Source organism: Crocodylus porosus, unplaced genomic scaffold (genome assembly GCF_001723895.1).
Source record: "Crocodylus porosus isolate Cpor-Errol unplaced genomic scaffold, CroPor_comp1, whole genome shotgun sequence".
Lineage (NCBI taxonomy): Eukaryota > Metazoa > Chordata > Crocodylia > Crocodylidae > Crocodylus > Crocodylus porosus.
In genome coordinates this window covers 24685401-24707048 of record NW_017728931.1, presented here as the reverse complement: position 1 = coordinate 24707048, position 21648 = coordinate 24685401, and positions in this window count along the sequence as shown.

The window sequence follows — 21648 nt, the reverse complement described above, 5'->3', positions numbered from 1 at the left end:
TGATGTTGGATGATCATCACCTTGATGCTTATGATGTTTGCTTGTAAGAGGATGCTAACTTCAGTGCATCTGTCTTCCTACTGGCTCCAAAGGATCTTTTGCAGGCAGCACTGATGGTACTAATACCTCATGTCACTGGAGAAGTAATAGATAATAATTTAGTATTCGTAATAGATAATTATTACTATTAGATAATATCATTAGATGTATTCTAATATTATAAAAGCCTTGGTCTGTCTGTCTGTAATGTTTTATTCACACTCTCTGATGGGCTGCCTCGGCAGCCAATCAGAGTGCTCTGGACAGACAGAGCTATATGGCAGAGTGCTGCCATGACAGGTAGGAGACTGAGGGGCTGGAGCTGGGGTGGGGTAGGCCTGGCTCCCCTCACACCCTGCTTCTTAGAGGCAAAGTGGGATGATGAGGACCGAAGCGCCACCATGATGGAGATGAACTGGGTGGGGGGAGGGTCAAGGCCAGCAGCAGCTCCACCCTCCTCCTTGGAGCTAGGGGCCAGAGTGCCCTCCTTCTCTTCCCCCTCCCTCCCCCAACAACAGCCAGTGGGGACAGGGAGGCAGCAGGATAGAGGGGAGGAAGAGAGGGGAGCGGGAAGGAGAGGGAGGGTTATCAGTGTTTGTACTCTGCCATGGCCATGACCACCAGTGCTGCCATGATCGCTGCCATGCTTGCAGGCCTGGCCCCGGCCTGAAGTGGCATTGGGGAGGAGAGGAAAAAAGCCCAGGCCCCAGGCCAAAGCAGCGCTGGGGGGAAGGGGGAACAGCTCAGGCCACAGCCTGAAGTGGCTGGGAGGAGGTGGGGAGCACCTGCGGTCCCAGCCCAAGGTAGGACGGGCGGGGGGCAGACGCAGGCCTCTGTTCTTGACAGGCAATTTGCTAGTATTAATATAAAGTTATACTGGTAAGATTTGGAGAATTAGCATTACTAACATCTTGTAGTAACCTGAAATTTCATAGAAGTGCAGGAAATGCTTTAAATTTACCATCTTTGATTTGGCCTCCAAGAATAAATATTCCCACAGCATTTCCCTAATGGTGGTTAGGCTTCACCAAAGTAAAGTCAGTCACTCTTATGCCACAGGGATCTCAGAGTCAGAGTTGACTTCAGGATAAATATGAATATGAGCCATCAGTGTGATGAAGTAATGAGTAAAGCTAACTACTTTATCATGCATTAGCAGGTGCATCACAAACAGGTCCAGGGAGGGGATACTTCCCCTCCATACATCGTTGGTCAGGCTGCAGTTGGCGTACTGTATCCAGTTTTGGGTGCTGCACTTTAAGAGGAACCTGGATAACCTTGAGAGGGTCCAGAGGAGGGCCACTTGTATGGTTAGGAGCCTGTAGGTAAGGCCCTACAAGGAGAGACTGAGAGACCTGGATCTCTTCAGCCTCCACAAGAGAAGGCTGAGAGGGGATCTTGCAGCCGTTTACAAATTCATCAGGCGGGGGGGGGGCAGGCAGTAAAAAATAGGAGATGCTATGTTTACCAAGGCACCCCTTGGAATAACTAGGAACTATGGCCACAAACTGACAGAGAGCAGATTAAGTTGGACTTCAGGAAGAACTTCTTCATAGTAAGGGTTGCCAGAATCTGGAACTGGCTTCCGAGGGAGGTGGTGCTCTCTCCTACCTTGGTGGTCTTTAAAAGGAGACTAGACAAGCACCTGGCTGGGGTTATATGACCCCAGTGCTCTTTCATGCCCAGGGCAGGGGGTCAGACTCCATGATCTATTGAGGTCCCTTCCGATCCTAACAACTATGACGCTATGAAACTATAAACTACTCTTGCTTTATTACTCAGTGTGAATAAATATATATCTATGAAGGTGTGGCCTTGATTGTGTCAGATATCCAGATTGCTTTTTCCTCTAGACCAATACAGCTACAATCTGGGGTCATGGTAGAAGTGATATCTTTTATTAGACTAAGATTTTTGCAAAAAAAATTCTTTAATTGCAAGTTTTCGGGCACAAACACCCTTCATCAGGCATTGGAGAAAAGATTGTAAAAGTTCTCCTGGGTAGAAATGAAAGCTCATATTTCATAGGATTTCACAGAGGAGTCAGTAGAGACCTTGATTTGTGCCATTTCAGCAGTACATGCAAACAGGTGAAGTTAAAAAGATACCATCAACTAGTGGAAGCCATCTTATAGACACTTCTGCACAAAATGCTCCCTAGACCTTAGAAAATGATCAAGAAAACTGATGATTCAGTGGGAAATACAGGAATGAACAAGAGCTTCTCAGAAATATCATACTGGCAAGGGTGCCTATCAATTATGAAAGTATAGATCTGCAAGAGTTTGAAGCAAATCACTTGTGCGCTATTAACTTCTGGGAAGAAAAAAATCTTAATTTCAAATAAGATGCAATTAATTCCATTGTTATAATAGTCTGAAAGAATACTTCTAGATGTCTGGCCAATGTAGTGGGAAAACTGGCCAGCTATATTTTCATACAGTTAACAAAATAAAATTATTGTACATAGGATTCTGTATAAAAGTTACTGTGTTGGTGATACCATGCAGTAGGCCATTAGGAATACTGAATACAGTGAAATAAAAGGTCCAGATTCAACATGATCCATTCTGGGCAGGTGCAAATGTTGCTATTTAAGGTAAGGCAAGGAATCTGTAGTAAACAAATAAAATAAAATGACATGATATTGGTCCTTGGACCAACTTGGTGCAAATCTTTTAATTAGCGTTTATATCATATCACATCTTAGTGCACTTGTGCTCTCATATTATTTTAAATGAGCTTTTGCCCAGATCATTGAAAAATAAGGTAATGATTAATTGTAAACAGGCACACAAAATAACCAAGAAAAGATTCCAGTTGGTCCTTCATGTCTACTAGATATGTATAGCACTTGTCAAAAAAATAAACCTGAAGATTTTTTTGAGTTGAAAATTGAACTTAAAAACAAAAGGCAGGGAATGGGGGGGGGGCAGTCTGTAAGCTAGTAACACCACCAACAGCTTTTGGTGAAAATTCAGCCTAATATCTGACCTTTTTCTAAAGATTTATTCACAAATGCTCAAATATCTAATGTGGAAAGGCATTATAGCCTACTTAAGAAAATGCTCATCTGTATTATACTTGTTTATCTTTTTGGTTTCAAAAGATGGGATAAGTGTTTCAAAAACAAACACAAAAAACCTCTGAACATTACACCCTTTTCCAACTTGGATTAGAATAATTTTGGTCATTTGCTGGTTCTCTTGTATGAATAATGGGACAATGTTAAGCTGTTCAGCTTTGTCTTGCATGTCATAGAAACCCTAACTTCCTCTTGGAGAGGTGCTAGGTAATGAGAGAGGCTGGTAAGAGCATATGGAGGCTAGTGACAGTGGAGATGGGAGGCATTTATTTGCAGGGTGCAACCTTCTGAATTTTGTACAGTATTGAGCCCCATAGAGGTCTATGAACCCATCAATGACTGTGTTCATAGGTACTACTGAAATACAGATAACAGAGGTGAGATTGGAATCCTTAAGCTAAAAATACATATTTTTAGTCAAATGGTACAAAGAACAACTCCCTTGGGTAAATAAATTGTTTGTACATTCGATATAATCTATCATTTGTGTTCTCTTTCTTTTTCTAGTTTCACAATTATCTAATGTTTCTGTGTAATATTAAAATTCAAAAAGTATATGCATGGTAAAGTGTTGGCCAAAATGTCTAGAAACTGGCATGATATGGAAGTGTACTATGTTTGGAATATATAAATTCAAGAACCTTTATGTAATAGGCAGTGACTATGCCTGAGTGTCAACAGTGTGGGTATTTTTTTTTTTTAACCTTTAATTTTTTTTTTTAAACTATTTGATAATCAGACCCCATGCTTCAGGATATCACTCATACTGGCTGCAGGGGACACGTATTGAATTTTCATAAGCAAGATCCTAGTCCCAATAACATTAGACAGTTGGTATATATTTTCCCTTGCTAGCGAGGAAACGGGCATATCTCACTTTGGTGGAATTGATGCATTTTACTTCCATAATGGAATAGAATAAATATTACTTCCTTTGCAAATGAACCCTGGTACTTAAGAACAAAGGGCTTATACTATTCAGATGTAACGCTCACAAAAGAGGCAGCTCCCTGAGTAGTCCAAAGCTGGTGACAAGGAACTGCCTGAACTTTTACAGAACCACAGGGAGGCATACAGAAATATCCCAGAGGGCACAGGCTTCAAGAGAGAAAGATGGGCCACACAGATATGTGCTCAATGAAGTTCCCAGGTGGCCAAGTATTCACCAGTATTTGTAACTTTTCCCCTTAAAAGCTTACTAACTACTTTTTATTCGTGATCTTCTCACTTAACTAGAGAAAATTTAGCTTCTACTGACCAACTCCTTCCCATTTAGGAAGAGTTAATGCCTGCATGACTCTACTTCCTTTGCATCTTTTATTTATGTGACAGCATGGCCAGATCCATGCCTTGTGTCTGATTCAGCAGAACACTGTGCATGTGTTTGAAGTTAAATCCATGAATAAATCCACAGGCTTCCCTGGGACAAAAGCAAATGGCTGAAGTTAGACATAAGCACTAGGCCGAACTTCTGTGTTACCAAGGGACTGAGTGGGAGCCCCTTATAGGAACACACTGGAGCTTTGCAGAGATGGAATTCAGAATGTGCATACAATTTTAGATGTGCATTTTACACCTATGTATAGTCAAATGTGCCTTTGTATTTGCTCACATAGAAAACCTGGTCCAGAGATTATCAAACTGTGCTCACACTTCTTTATGACTCTGAAGTTCATCCTAGCCTATGACTCTCTGAGAAGTAAATGGAAAAAAAATGCAAGTTTTCAGGCTTGTATACATTCTTGTGGCACAGTTTGATCAGCTTCTGTACCAGACAAGTCTAAGATGAAAAGCAAGTCTATGATTTTAATGATGTTAAGCTTGTTACTCTGAAGGTATTATCTGTCACTGCTATGATGACAACTGGGTTTCTTTGGTATTTAAAAAAAAAATCTAAAGGATCAATCAAATGCTTGGCAGGTTTTAATTTATGGACCTGGAAATCAGACAGTAACATCAAAATCAAAGAGAGTAAAAAAGAGTCCATTAGGCAAAAAGCTTAAATTATTATATGGCTTCATCCATTAATTCTGTCAATAACATCAATATATGGAAGATGGCTACATTACAAAAAATTAGATAGACTAATTAATGTAGCTGTAAGAAAATAGTAGAAATTATTAACGTAACAATGACCATACTGTAACAGTGGGACCTGATAAAGAATGTCTTGCTTTCAAAGACTTGTCTAACTTTCTCCCATCCAGTAAAAGGTATCACTTACAAAAATCCTTGGCCCTATCATAACAATAGTCATTTTGCAGCTCACATCCAGTGGACCTTAGTCACTAGTGCCACTCTCATGAGTCAAGGCTGCAGGCAGGGAGATGAGTCCCCAGCTGGCAATGATTGCCTGCACAAGCTCCAGTTAAAATGCCTGGATGCTCTTGCAGTCAGGATTGACAACAGTCTGTATATTTACAGAGGGTCCATAAAAACCAAAACCAAAAATACTGCTCTGCAATGTCTGTATGAACAATTAAGCCACCTGAAAAAAACAAACATTGATCTTATTTCAAGATCTATGCTGGAATGAACCTAATTGCTCCCTCAAAAGGCCCCCAGTAGGCTAGATACTGCCCATTTGTGTTGGTATCCATCTGGAATAAGTTCTCCGAGAATGTATTCCTACCTTAAACCGTTCTTTCAAGGTATCTGCATAATTGAATACACTGGATTTTCTGAGCAGCCTTATCTGAGGCCCTGGGCACCTCCCAGGGCTCCAGTGGCAGTGATCCAGCAGCAGAGAGACTAGCTGGCAGCCACAGCCTGACTCTGACCGGTCAGACTCTGGTTTCTGATGGTGCACACTGCCACCACATGCGCCACCCTGCTCACCAAGCAGAAAAGCAGATGGGAGAAAATGGAAAGGGCAGGTGGTGAGCAGCTGAGGGAAGTGTGGGGGCCTGATTACCACTGATTACCACTCCCATTTGACATCCACAGTGTGCACCTCTCTGCTACAAGAATAATGATGCAGTGGAAAGTCAAGCCCTTAAACCCTAATTTGACACTCCAGCCTTAGCACTCACTGGTGGTGACTCTTCCATTTTTTAAATCCTTTCCTTCAGCCCCACCTACTGTACAGCAAGAAGCTTTCAATACAATAGCAAAACAGCTTTCAAAATCAAGATAAGATTCTATGCAACTTATCAGGCAAAAGTACTCACGTGGCATGCTGAATGTAGGCTCAAGCCAAGTTTCTTTCTGGGGGCTGGCCTGAACAGTGATTTTTCCTTAGTTTCCAGGCTGACTTCACATACAGTGTCAGCCGAACATCTCTTACAAAAGATATTATTGAAGAATGTATGATGCTTTGGTATGTTAATAAACTTGAACTTTAACCATATTCAGCCTCTTACTACTTCTGATTTAATTATACTGCCTTGATGGTTTTTGTATCTCATATTCGCTTAATAGCTTTCTCTTTCCCTATCACACCTGCGTGAGAGTTCTCAGCAGATAGAATTGGTGGATCCAACTCTCACACTATGCCCATCATTCATGCCAAAGGGGCATATTACAGGTGGAAGAAGAAATTGTACTGTATTGTAGAAAGATTGGTTTTGTAGCAGACATTTGCAAGTTAGGTGTTCATTTAAATGTCATTTGAATGCAATCATGCTCAGTGATCTTGGTGACAAATATGAAAGATCTTTCCCATAGACTCACCAGTCCCCTGCTTCCAAGTAACATCTATGCACTCATTCCATGATACACAGAGAAACAGAAGCTATTATCCTGCTACTCCTGCACCTCTGCTGGAATACTTCTCAGTCCTTCCCCCTTCCCCTCCATGTCCTCCACTAACTGAAATGATTATGATTTATGCTTACTAAAACCTTGCTTTACACCTTTTTTTTTTAATTTCATATCTTGAGCCAAATCAGCCAAATCCATTCCAAGTTCTTTAGATTGAACAGAGCTCAATCATTCTTGTGGTACAACCATGGGCAAGTATCCTTCCTCCCAGACTCTTTAGCCTGGGGCCTCAGATTCTCCCAAATCCATGGCGGGCATCCTATATGCAAGCCCCAAGCCCAGAGGCCTTGAAGTTCAAATGCCTCCCAAAAGGCCGAAAGAGCAAGTTAGAGGGAAAGCCTGAGAGTAATCCCCCATTGCCATAAATTGTGTAGCTGAGATCCCTCCATTCAGAGATTTTAGTAAACTCTCACTATTTTTTTCTTCTGAAAGTCAGTCCAGCTCAGAGGTGGATTAATGATGACAAATAATTTATTTGTCCAGACTTTGCGTAGGCATGAATCAGTATGCACTGATTCAATCAGGAAGAATGAACCAGTATACACTGATGAGTCTATCCTATTGGTTGGAATTCACCCTGCTTAACAAGTATTCATTCTTCCTGCTCTTCTGTTCACCATTTCTGCCTTTTCACAAGCTAGTTGTTTTAGAACTCTGTTCCTTTGTTAAATATAAATGAGGTTAAATGTGCTCACTCTGTATTTTATCAAGTGCCTTCTTTTCTGATGTTATCTTGGGGCAGTAGTGAGGTATCACCCATACAAGCTCCAATCCATAGTACCATTTAACCTGAATCATCTTGATGGTGCTTCATTCCTCTCCCAGTCAAATGCAAAAACTACTAATTTAAAAATGAAATGAAAGCAATTGAGTTGCATGGGAAACACTCTGCTGTGGGTGTGGAAACCAAACCCTTCACTGAAATTCAAAGTAGATATGTTACCAGTCTCTGGATGAGTGCAAACCTTGTCAGTTTGAACGGTTTTTGGTGGTTTTGTAGTAAAGTTTGTATGACAGTCTTTCTCCAGGAAGGACTCTGGGTTGAATCATCCTCTCTGAATTCTTGCAAATGCACATGTCATACATGACATATTCTGGTTTTGTTCTGAGATTTCTCATTGCCATGCTGGGTTTGCATGAAAGGGGAAAAAAGCAAGACTAACAGGGGGTGGAATCAAAGTGAACTGAAACACACTTAAACTGAAACTAGCATCTCATTCATATGCAGTAACTATTTTCTGCTCATCCAAATTCCCCATTTTATTAAACCACTCTCAGTCTGGGTGTTCTTTTGGAACAGGTGGGCCTTCATATCTAAAACTCCAAACATGAAGGCCATTACCGCAGAACTTAATGTGGATTTTTCACATAGAACTATGACTTGACAACCTCAGAACTCTGTTACTGCAACTGCACACTTGGGTTAGTTGACCTTGCAAAGGATGAAGAATTGGGAAGGAGCCTGAAAAGGAGGAGTGTACTCTTCCATTAGGTAAAAAAAAACAGACTACCAGGTCAGTCAGGATAGTGTCACTTATCTGGAGGAGAGTCAAGAGAGTATCTGCTAGGAAGACTGTGAAGCTTGGAGACCACAATTATGTTGGACCTGAACCCCAGTGAGCCATAATTTGTTCCAGTGGACAATCCTGTTTCTGCAGGGCCATGTGTGATTGCTGTGCACAGGCTTTTCTTGCCATTCCTTATATGTTCCTTGTGTGTGCCTGTGTATGTTTGAAGATTTAGGATTTGTACAGCTCCCACTGCAATTACTATCACAATGACTACATGATTCAATTATTTCTTAGGTCTTTGACCTCAATATTCTAAGTATCCCACGTTGCCTTCATCAACCCCACCACCATACAAACGCAGTGTTACGAGTCATTTTCTGTCCTGTTACATTAGAATACTCTGCTGCTACTTGTCCCCAGGAAATGCTTGTGTAAGTGTGCTCTGTTACACAGCAAGTTATCCTGGGTGGCGTAGAAAAGGCTGGGGCAAGCACCTTGGCTGGCCCCAGCAGCCTTATCTGAGGCCCTGGGCACCTCCCAGAGCTCCAGTGGCAGTGATCGAGCAGCAGAGAGTCTAGCTGGCAGCCAGAGCATGACTCTGGCCAGTCAGACTCTGGTGGCGCACTGCTACCAGATGCACCACCCTGCTTTTTTCTAGCATGGGTTTCTTTTACACTGGGGTCTCCCATGTCAACCCCCCTCCCTGCCTCGCACTGCAAATTAGCAGTGGGGGGAACACCTGTATGTGCAGCACATGCAGTGTTCAGTGCCACAGACAAGTCCGTGGTGTCACATACTGCACATTCACACTTGTCTGGATACACCCTCTAATGGTTAAAGAGCAGCAACCTTTGTAATATGCTGTGTGACAGTGCTTTTGGACTGTATTACTTAAGCTATCTGTCAGGGTCTCCTTTATGGCTCATTGTAACCTAGACTCTTCTCTCCTACTGCAAGTGTGCTTGCACATGTATTTAGATTTGTTTCCTTCCTGTGATGGTGTACTGAACTGAGGCAGGCAAAAATTTCTAAATGGTTCCTTAATTCCAACTTGTTGCAGTGAATTTATCAAAGAAGACCTGGTAGTGTTTTGTCCAATTCTTCCTCAAGTGCTCCACAGAGGAAGTGGGCTGTGAAGAGCAGCCACCTAAAGTTGGTTCTTTACAGCTTGTGTGCCTGGGGAATTTTCCCAGGGGCTATTGCAGTACCCTTACAGTCCTTTTATGCTGCCAGAGACCTGAAGGGGCTGCAGGAGCCACAATCCAGCCTGAACGGCCTGAACCCAAGGAAGTGAAGACCAGTCAAATCAGTGGAATTGCTGCAGGTTTTTGCTCCTGTGGTTGAAACAGATCCTGGCCCATGTTTATAGGAAGAAATGGATAATGGAAAAAAACATTAAACAAAATGGTTAATTGCAACATAGCTGTTGTTATGTATTTAGGAGAAGTTATATGCAGTGCACAGATTCTACCATGATAGTCACCTTAGAAATGCTCAACATAGGGCAGATTTTAATGGAATTGAGTGAGTGAATGACCTTGCACAATTCAGTGGGCTGGAAACTAACTGGAAGCCAATGCAGAATAGGAGCACAAAGATGACAGGTTCCCAGCAAGAGGCGCCATTATATATTACCATGTGTATTTCAGTGCTGTCGACTAACCCTTGTCGTGGCCCTAAATGTGAAGGTACTATGTACAAACATGAAGCAAAAGTATGGCTTGTGCCCCAGTTGCTTAAAACCTAAGTATATGGACTGTTGCATTAATCTTCAGTTTGAGTGGCCTTTGGGTGAGACCCAAAGTGGAGCATCTAACAAAAAATGTCAGTTAACGCACCAAATTCTCCACAGAATAAATCTACACGTGCACTGGACTACACAGTTGCTACTTGCAGTCATTTAGTATTTGATTAAGCAAGTACTAAGTGACTGTGCAGTAACCAGCATTACTGCGCAGTTCCAAAGCTGCATGAGTTTTTTCCCATGCTACTGTGAAGTCACACTGTGTAGTAGCTCATTGCTCCTGCACAGTAGCATCAGTGTCATGGTTCATGCTCGTAGATGCTACGTAACCATAGCAACGAGCTATGGTGACATAGCATCCTGTAAGGACACACACTGTCAGTATGGAACAAAATCTGTGAGAGTGCAGAAGTAGAATTTGTTTCACTTAGCTAGCTTTATGCTTTTTATGACCTTCTCAGTGGTGTTCCTGAAAATTGATGAGTGATGATTGGTGTTAGGCTCGTGTTTTAGGAACCATCAATGAATTCTTTAAGGGATGTTTTTACCTTCCTGCCCTGGAGGGAAGCATTGGCCTTCTTGTCTAATAAAGAATGCAGCATCTCCTTGCAACATTTTCCAAAGCCAAGAAACTCGGTGGTTTATATGAATCAATGCAGCTGCCTGAAAAACCCAGAATCTGAGTATGTGATCTTGCCATTTGTGTGAGTGCATGATGTTGGCAGGAAGAGCTTTACTTTTACAACTTCTCAGACAATACTGTTTGCATTTTCATCTCACTTGGGCATTGGCAAGTCATTACTGAACCTATGACAGAGTGTATTGTCCTCTTTGCAGGTGTTCTGGGAAGTTTCCTATCCAAATACTAACTTCATCTAAATTTTTTAGCTAAAAGAGCTAGCAGGACAAAATCAGAAGGTTTACATACTGGAACTTTAGTCTGCAGCTATGGGCAGCAGAGGACATAAGCCACAAGAGTAAATGGAAAGGGAGAATGGTGTTCTTAGAGAACAGCTATGGTCATTTCACTTTGTTAGTGGTGTAGGCACTTAACATACCAGTGCTCAGTGACACTGGATTGCTACTATAAATACATTCAGAGGCACTTGACCTTGGCAATTGCATTAGCACACACAATACTCTTTTGAGACTGGCATGAGGCACATTGTGCACATGTGCCTGGATCTCTCTACAGTATACTGCTCAGCAGGAATGAATGACCTTTGCATTACTCTGAGAAGTAGCTATGGTGTGCTATTTCCCCAAGTCACTGGGAATTCTTTAAATCAGAGTTCTGAGATTCGTTATCCATAGAGTTGATTTATTATAATTTCACTGCATGAGTACTGACACTTTACTGACTCTGCTTTTCTGTATGAGCAAGATTTAACATGAAATAGGACAGAACATCTCAGAAGCCTCATTCTTCCTTTCCAAGTGCTAAAAGCCTCACTGCATCTACATGTCTGCATTATGATACCATGATATTAAACTAATATCTTTAATATCTCAGTTTATAAATTGCATGTAGGAATATAGGAGGCTATACGAAGGTAGCATTTCATTTAGCAACATTTACTGTACCCACACAGTTACCTCAGGCCTGATCTCTCCTAGAAGTTTTGCAGACTTAGCAATGTCATTTAGTAGACTTACCGCATTTAGGTAGAAAAAAGCCTCAGGCTCCATAGTCATCTACTTGCAAAAAACAGCTTTCCTCAGCAGTAGGATTTTATTGGCATAAGTTGCATCTCTCTGGGTGTATCTACATGAGATGTTTACCATCCAGTTGACTAATTAGCAGCTAGCAAACATCTTGATGTCCACACACGCACCCTTATTAAATTGGAGTAAACTGATTTACCCTGCACCAGGATAGGACTTGTATTTACTCTGACCTGGCTCAACATGCTGCACATGAATAAACTGTGAAGCCTATTGCTATGAAGTTAATTGCTCCTGGGTGCAAGTTCAAATGGTGCACCCAGGCACAATAAAGTCTGGAGTTTATTGATCTGCAGTAATAGCACATGTAGATGCACCCCCCCAGAAGAATTTACTACTCCAGCTATACTGCATAGCTGCACTGCAGAAAACCAATTCTGCCTGGGAGAAGAGGGTTAACAATAAATAGAGAATCACTCAGCATCCTTACTTCCTTTCTTGTAGTACCTATTTTAATTTCAAGATAGATGACAACTTTGTACAAATGAGAACTAAGGCAGTCTAAATGAATATGTAGTTTTAGTATATAAATTAATTTAAATTTGTATCATCTTGGTGTATTTCCCATTATAAAATATACTTGATATAGCAACACAATTAAATATTCCATATAGGTGAAGTGGATACATTAAGATAAAAGAATATGTAAGCATTTTTGTGTATACATTTTATTTGTGAACTGAACTTTGTATTCAAATATTGTGTTGTTCTACCATATTTGTGAAATAATACAGCAGTGTAATACAAACTAAAATTTCTCAAGCAACATGACAAAGAAATTACAGTCCATCCTGGTCTTTACTTCTAGGATAGACAGAGACTTTCCAAGCCTTATGGGCAGTTTTACATGTGATTTGGGATGTGGTGCCAGGTGCTTTAGCTAGTGAGTGTCACTAGATTTCATAGATTTCATAGACATTTGGTCTGGAAGGGACCCCAGAGGATCATCGAGTCCAGCCCCCTGGCCCAGGGGCAGGAAGTCAGCAAGGATCATAGGATCCCAGCAAGATAAGCATCCAAATGTATCTTGAAGGCATTCAAAGTGGGTGCTTGAACTGCCTCTGGTGGCAATCTATTCCAAACCTTGGGGGCTGGGACAGTGAAGAAGTTCTTCCTTATGTCCAGCCTGAATTGGTCACAGTGGAGTTTATGACTGTTTGATCTTGTCATCCCTTGTGGGGGCTCTGGTGAACTAATTAAAAGCACCCACGCATCACATGTATCAGCATCCCTGTACATCCCTGCACTGAAAAAATGGTGGTGGGGCACTTTGAACTAAAGCTCATTGAACGTGTTTTAGTTCAAAGCACCCCACTACCACTTTCTGAGCACAGGGACGCAGGGGTACACTGATACATGTGAGACAGAAGACTGCGAGAGCGCGTAAATTTCCATGCTCCAGCAGGCTCAACTAATCTTGTCTGCTCCAACGTGCTAGAAATCCAGCACCTCAGAGCAAGCTCCGTGCACGTCTATAGGAGCCCTATGTGCTTGGTTGAGAGTTCCAACAGGAGGCAAATTAATGACCAAAGTAATGGTATTTATTAACATGGGCTAAACTGACCTCTCCCATTTCAGAATAACAGCTTTCAGTCCCTACTGACTAGGGTTACCATACGTCTGGGTTTTCCCGGACATGTCCTTTTTTGGGGTCCTCCCATCTTTGTCTATGCGTTTCTTGAAAATATCAAAAAATGTCTGGAGTTTTGCTCTGCTCAGCACTGAAGTTTTTCCTGGCACTTCTCGGCCTGCCCTAGCAAGGAGCTGTTTGAGGCTAGAGCAAACTGGGGCAGGGCGATTAGAGGCAGGGGCATCACGCAGTGCTAGGACTATCTCCGGCAGCTGCATACCGGTAAGTCTGTTGGGGGTGGGGGTTGGAGGGCCAGGGCTTGGGGATGGTTGCGGGGTGTGTGCGTGTATGCATGTAAAAAGCACCAGCATGGTCGGGGGGTGTGGGGTACTGAGGTTTGGGAGTGAGGGGCAGCAGCAGGGCTGGGGGTATGACTTGGGAGTGAATGGCAGGAACATATCACGCCCCCCCACAATCATATTACCTGCCCCCCTCCCTGACAGGTGTCCTATTTTTTGAAACTGGAAATATGGTAACTCAGCAACTGACTTAACCCAGTTTTACAACAGTGACCTTGTGCTGAAAGTCTATAAATCCCCTTGCCAAGTCTACTGCCATCCAAACTTGCGGTGACTGCAATTTCAGTTTGTTGAAATGGTGCGGACTTAATTCTTTTTCATCAAAGTAATTCAACTATAAATGGGCTTCTGTTAAATCCAAAAAGAAAAAGAAAAACGCTAAATCAGGATCTATTCAGTATTTGCAAAAGGTGGTATTTACCAGGTTCTGCAGTTAGAGACTAATCATCTTCATGCCCCTCTGAAATTTCACAAAGCAATGCAACAAACACTGTAGAAAACCTGGTGGCTTTTAAATGTGCTGTGTTTGTAGTACAAAAAAGATGGTAAGAATTTTAAGCCTTTAAACCTCAGTTAAGACCTCATGTGTTGTGTTTATACATGCTATTAATGCTATAAAGTCTTACTGTGCAGTAAAATACTGTGCAGTAAGCATTCCCTGGAAGCATGTCTAATCATGCCCCCTATTGGAAGTAAATCTGCTCCCAGTGGGAGCAGCCTGGTACAGAGCTATTCCTACCCTGTTCTGGCCCCCTACAGCAGCCAGGGGATCTCCTGGTTACCCCAGGGTGCTAGCCCAGGGCCTGGAAGGGAGCATGGGGCTAGTCCTCATGTGCATAGGGGCCCAGAGAGCTCTTCCAAATGCAGCAGCAGTCGTCCTGATGTGCAGGGGGCTGCTTCTGCAGAGTTCTCCCACCCCTGTGCATATGGGGACAAGCCCAGTGCCCGGTGGGGCTCCCCCCATGCAACCAGGAGCTGTTCCATTTCTGGGGCAGATCCCAGCCAGACCCCAACTGGACAGGGATTTCTTTAAGCCACTGTTGGTCAGAGTTATTTTGCTTCTGGGGGACAGAAGTGGGACATTTCCTGCCTTGCAATCAGCATGTACACATGTGCTACTGCACAGTATCTACTGCACAGTTAGTTTACTACTATTATTTACAGGTAGTAGCTAACTGTGCAGTAGACTAATTTACTGTGCAGGAAATGGTGTGCATGTGTAAACTGTGTAGTAAACCATCTCATATAGACACACCCATGAAATAGAAAAATGCCCATTAGAAATTTTATTTTCAGATATGAACATCCAAGTTAGGTCTGTTGTCAGAAGTACCTGAAGAAATAGTGCCTGAATTCTATTCCCAACTCTTCAAGGACTCCTATAAAATTGGAAAAGTCTCCTAATATTCCTATTGTCTTGCCCACACTAATCCAAAAATGGCAACCAAGACACTTATGAATCGTACAGCATTTCAGATCCATGAATGAAAATTATTGTTAATCAACAGATTGCTAAATCCTTCTGTGAGTAAAAGTTGTTATTACTGGGCACCTGTACACCAGATGCCACTGTGCAATAGTAGCAAGCTTCTGTGCAGTAGCTCGTTGCTACTGCGCATTAGCATCTGAAAAAAACAGTGCAGTGATGGTATTGCTCAGTAACGCCAGTTAGTGCGCAGTCATATAGTACTTGCATAAGCAACTACTAAATGACTGCAAAGTAATAACTGCGCAGCCCACTGCTTGTATAGATGCAGCCGCTGACTGAAACAAAGGGATTCTTAGAGAAAATTAAACCTACGTGCTACCTTTTTGCTCAAAGAATTCAATGCTCGTGAGGAAGATGCTTATAGGATCAAGTGAGGTCTGTTTAAACTTCCAGATGGACATTCAAAATACCTTCATCAGTGTTTTAAATAACCTTTGCCATACTGCACTCTGGATCCACTGTTGCAAAATGTAACTCCATTTGTTTTGATTGGAATGTGCATGTGTCCAAACTCTCAGAGACTTTTCACAAAACAATCTGCACACATGAATGGAGTAGCAGAGGTTAGAGGGAACTTTGGTTTCACCAGTAGAGCTACTACTTGATGTTCCACTTGCTATGATATTAAAGATAAAGTATTTTCAGTTTAAATACTATACATAATAATTGGCCATCTACACAAATAGATAGCTATACCTAGCACAGTATGATATATATATATTAGAGGAATCATACTGTGCTAGGTATATCCATCTATTTGTGTATGGTCAGTTATTACCCAAGCTGACAAAAAGTAAATAATATTTTGCACCAGAGGAAGTCACTCTTTTGCTGCAACCTAATATCCCCCAGAGTCCACACTTAAAGTTGGGAGTGGGTATATCCATAGCTGTCCTGCCCAGGCCCCCTCTGAGGCTGTCATCCTTCAGTCAGTCACTTTCTGCCAAGGCAGCTTTCTTCAATGGATTCTTGATGGCAGGTTCCTTTTGTAGGTTTTGTGCAAGAAGAGATCCTATGGCGACCCTTGGCCACTGTTTTCTCCTTGGCTTGTTGGAATAGTTAAATAAATCCAATCTCTTTCAAATACTGAAAAAAACAGGTATTTGGCTAAGATGTGTCCAGAATACTTTCATTGTGAATTATTGTACATTCTGAACCACAGAATAACTAGAATAAAGGAATCGAGTTAACAAGACTTACACGCTTAAGGCCGAAAACCTATGTCAAAGGTAATGATTGAAGACCTCTGATGAAATCTGTGGCTTTAGTGAAGAATATGGACAGAAATGTATGGTAAGAAGCACTTTGGCTGGCTAGGAAGAAGCATAATGTCAGTCCCACATTGATATGTCTTATAGAAGAACTCTACACCAATACAAGTAGCAGTCCTGCTTGACAACAACATTGAGAAGTGGTTTGCAACTTCAGCAGGAATAAACCAAGGTTGTCTTCTCTCATGATGCTTATTTAATTTATAACTGGAACAAGTCATATCAGATGCCTTCACTGAAACAGTGTCAGTTGGAGGATGAGAAATCTTTGTTTTGCTGATCACATTGATTTAAGAGCTGGAACTACAAAAGAGCTTAAGAAAATAACAGAAAGGCTGCATAAGGCTACAAAGACATATGGAATGGAAATTAGTGTAGAGAAAAAATAAAGTAGTGGTAAAATCAGCCCAAAGCAGTAATGATTCATCAGTAAAAGTTGGTAGCGAGAGGCTAGAAAAAGAAACACATTTTAAATACCTTGGAGCAACCATCACAGAAGATGCTACATTAGAAAAAGAAGTAAAAGGAAGAATAGCCATTGCCATTGGACAACTAACAAAGTTAAAGAAAATCAGGACTAGCAGCAACATCACAATGAAAACAAAATTCCACTTACTAAATGCTACTGCCATTTCAACAACTCTCTGTGACTGTGAGACCCAGCCACTCATTAAGGCACTGGAAAAGCAAATTGAGGCCTTTGAAATACAGTGCTTCAGAAGACTTCTAGCCATACCCTGCACATAGAAGAAATGAATCTGTGAATGAGAAAATCAGACAAGAAGTTGGCAAATATGAACCTTACTTGAAATCATAAGAAGAAAGATGTATTCTTGGCTTGGACATATAACAAGAAGGCCCAGCACCCTTGCCAACACCATCCTGCAGGGTGCCGCGGGCGGACAAAGAAGAGAAGGAAGATCCAAGATAAGCTGGACCACCAATGTAAAAGACTGGGCGGGATTAAAACTGACTGATTGTACAAGAATTGCATAAAACTAGGAAGAATGGAGGAAAGTTATTGATACATCAAAGATGGCCCAGTGGTTAGTGCAACCTTGGGACTCAGTGACTGATGAACAGAGATGCCTTGATGGGCCATGGTAAGGAATTGTGTGATACAGTGTGCTGTTTGCAGGCTTAGAGCTGGTAGAAAATCTACTTCCAAACCACCACAAATACTTGTGAATTTCTGATTCACAGCACACTAAAAAAATGCACATGCTGGAATACATATCATTTACTGTATTTTGAATGTGCAGTCATTGTGCAGCCAAGACCATTGTTGTAAAATATAAAATTATGGCTTAGCAGAATGATGGGGGGGAGTGAACTAAAATATATTTTTCATGTAGTTGGTGAACTTTTGAAGGATTGAAAATACTCCCATGTGGTAGCATAGTGTTGAGCCTACTTGCAAGTGTGTGAACCTTGCTTTGACTTCACATTGCCCTGAGGGAGTAAGATAGTTTAGAACTAGGACTTCAGCCTAGGATAATATTTTTATGCCAAGTGTTCACTGGTTTAGATCAGAGACTTGGAAGTCAGGACCCTTGTATTTATTCACTGTGAAACTTTTTGGCTGGGTTTACTTTTTCTGATCCAAGTTTGTTCATGTGTAGAATGGCTATAATGATTATCTGCCCATGGGAGACTTCTGAGAATATTGTTGGAAATCACTTTGAAAGGGCTGACTTTTAAAAAAGCCCTTCATTCATGTCCATTTAATTTCATATAGGCTAAGTACAGACAGTCAAAAAATGCAAGGCTGAATCACTTAACTCTTCACACATTAGTTTATGCTGCATAGATTGATCCAATAAGTAAGTGAACAGACATTGACTTTTGATTCCAGAAATGCAGCCACATGCTAGCAGTGGCACAGGCCAGAAGCTGGGGGGTGCTATAGCATGCCTTCCGACTCTGCTGGAGCAGACAGCGTGAGCCAAGGCTAACTTGCCCACCCTTTTGGGAGGTAAGGGGAGGAGTTGCAAGGAAGGTGCAAAGCATCCTAGGATACTGGGGGACTGTAAGTTAATTTGAGTCTGGAGAGGATCTGGGGCAGAAGTTCAATAAATCGATTTACCCTAAACTGATACTTACATCCAGATTTATCTTAAACTGGTTTTGGCCATTTTGAAAGCAGCTAATATGCACTGAAGTTCTGTTGTGTTACAGATTTGAACCAGTTTCCAATCACTTATAGTGATTTCTGTGTAATTTGTGTCCCTAGCCATGTTGTTCTTTTTACTGTGACTCAACATAATAGCCTGTAATGATCATGAATACCAAGCATTTTTTTAATATGGAGCATATATGTATGTAGTGTGGAAATTATGTGGCATATCATTGCTTTTTATATTTAGCAGCTGGTTTAATAAACCAAGGCTATCAGGTAGGCCTAGATACTTGCAAAATGATTGCTTTCTCTGAATCTGTTTGCTAAATTTTATAACCATTCCATTTCCATTGACATAAAAAACATTGCCATGCATGAGATCATTGTCTCTCACACACTGTGAAGCATTGAGAGGCAGACCTTACCTCTACCAGAATGATTAGCATGAACAAACCCCATTTGAGGACACAAAACAGGTTTTCAGACACACTCACACAATATGCAAGTGCCATTGTGGTGCTTGTGCAAGCACCCCAGGAAGGTATGGGATGCCTAAAGATTAGCACCCAAAATTCCTGATTGGAAGCCACTTTAAAAAAATTTGACTGGTTAAGTTAAAGTGCATATAAAGAAGCTTTATTTTAGCTATCAAAAAGCAATGCAGCTCAGGTAACAGCTTTTATGCCTTTGCTTCTTCATTGTACTTGATATTCCAAATGCTAGTGATCACTATGTATGTCTGTGTATATCTGTCTGTTTGTTTTATTGATTTAACTAAGTTGTAAAGCACTCTGCCATCAGTGTACTATCTGGAACATAATGTAATCTTTAAAGAAAAGTAAACAAAAGCTGAAGCAAGTGCCAAGAATATATGCCCATTCCTTCAGATGAGAAAAAGAGCAAAAACACACAGGGACAGGTTTTCCCTACTATGTGATATAATACACTTTATTTTAAGTTGAATAAAATATGGCTTGGAGTTATAAACATAAAATTAAGTAATGGGGAGTCCTGAGTTTTAAGCCTTGGTCTTCAGGCAACTCTGTGTGACTTTGGGCATATCACTTTAACTTGCCTCAGTAGGACAGACGGATATATCAACTGAATAATCAGGAGCTGAAATAGAAACATACGTGGACATGTAGGAGTTAACTTTATATAAGCGTGCTTTGATGCAGATGGGCGTGTAGATGGAAGGAAGGAAGGAAGGTAGGTATGTTGGTCGGTCAAACAAAACTCAACCTATCAGCAGGAGAAAGATCTAATGACAAGAAATGAAACAAGCCAGAAGACAGCCAAAGAGGAGTACTTTCTATATACATAGGGAAATATGTTGCTGAAATAAGAAGACCCTTTCCCCAGTTAGATATAGGTGTAGCCTCAGGTGAGTAAAGAGTAATGAAATTTTAGCTAGCCTCAAGTGATGTGGAGGTCCAATGGGGACCAATAATTGGTTCTCAACCCTAAGGGATTTTCTATACAAGATAAATATTAAACTTTATATGGAGTCAAAACTATTTATTTCACTTATTCTCCTCCACACAGACATTCATCTCCATTCCCACTGCTTTAGTATACAACAAAACTTTCTAAATGTCTGAAGGTTAGCAGTTTAATTTGTTTGGACTGTGAATTTCAAAAAACTGAAATTGTGATTTGTCATAGACCAACTCCCCAATTGACACGGGTGACTGGTGCCTCTGGTGCCTCTTAAGTCGGGGGGGCACATGTCCCTCTCCCCCTGACACCAGTCAGCGAGCCGGGCGGGGGGGGGGGTGTCCCTGGCAGCCAATCACACTGACTGCGAGGGTGGGAGCCTCCCTGGCTGATTTCACTCACCAAAAAGCGCACCACTTTTGCTGCCGGCTCTGCTTCCCAGCTGGCACTCACAAGGGGGGGCAGCAGTGCTCCTGCTCTCCCCCCTGCCCATCGCCTAAACAGGGAGCGTGCCTAAACAGGAAGTGCACCCCCTATGCATCGCCACTTTGGCAGTCTTTGGTAGGTCATCTAGTCTCTCTGGGTCTCAGGTCTCCATTTCTGCAAAATAAAGGTAATATTTTACCATCCTGTCTCCAGACTGTAAATATTTCAGGGCAGCAATTGTCAATTCTGTGAGCCTGAAAAATGCATAGCACATTGGTGCTATTGAAATATAAATCAAAATACATTTTCCAATGAAGAATGTATTGTTGGCAGCTCGTGCAACAGAAAAGGATTCAGGAAGACAATTCTGCTACATGGCAGATAATAATGCCACTTGGCATTACTTAATTCCAGTGCGCTAACTGAGGATGGGGAGATCCAGGCCATAAACAAAGACAGCTTCCTCACAAACTGTTTCCCATCTGTAGACCACTGCTTCTGGATGTGGGCCATTCCCATAATGCCCCACTCAGTGCTCCTTGCGTCATGTAGTTATGTCTCCATAGAAATCCAGGGTCATCATTTCTCCTCTGGAGGTTTTGCCAGTTTCCATTATTAGGTGCTTGGCCCCTACATTTTTCATTTCCCAGTGATTCTGTTGTGTGAATAATAAAAAAAGAAAATGTTTAGAGATAGGTCCCACTGGAATGCTGTGTAGTGACATTACTAAGTTTTCAGCTCAGTACTTCCATCCTTTCCTCACTAGGTGTGCAATGGTAAAACTAGAGATAAAAAATCCAACTGTATTTCCCCCTATGTAGGTTAAAAAAAGGTACAGGTAAACTATTTCATGTCACTACAGAAATTACCAGTATTGCTGTTGTCTGCGTGTTTATTGCTTTACAAAACACAGAAGAAGACTGAATCTTTGTCTCCCTGCCCAACCAGCTTGTCCTGTAAATCAGAGTCAAACATCAGAATTCTGGGGGAAAGGTGGTGTCCATGGTTTAAGTCACATTGTTTCTAGGACAAGCTAAAACAAGTGTCAAGAATTGCTGTGTAGATAGCTACCTGTTGGAACAGGAAAAGCAATGGTTATATATGACTGGAG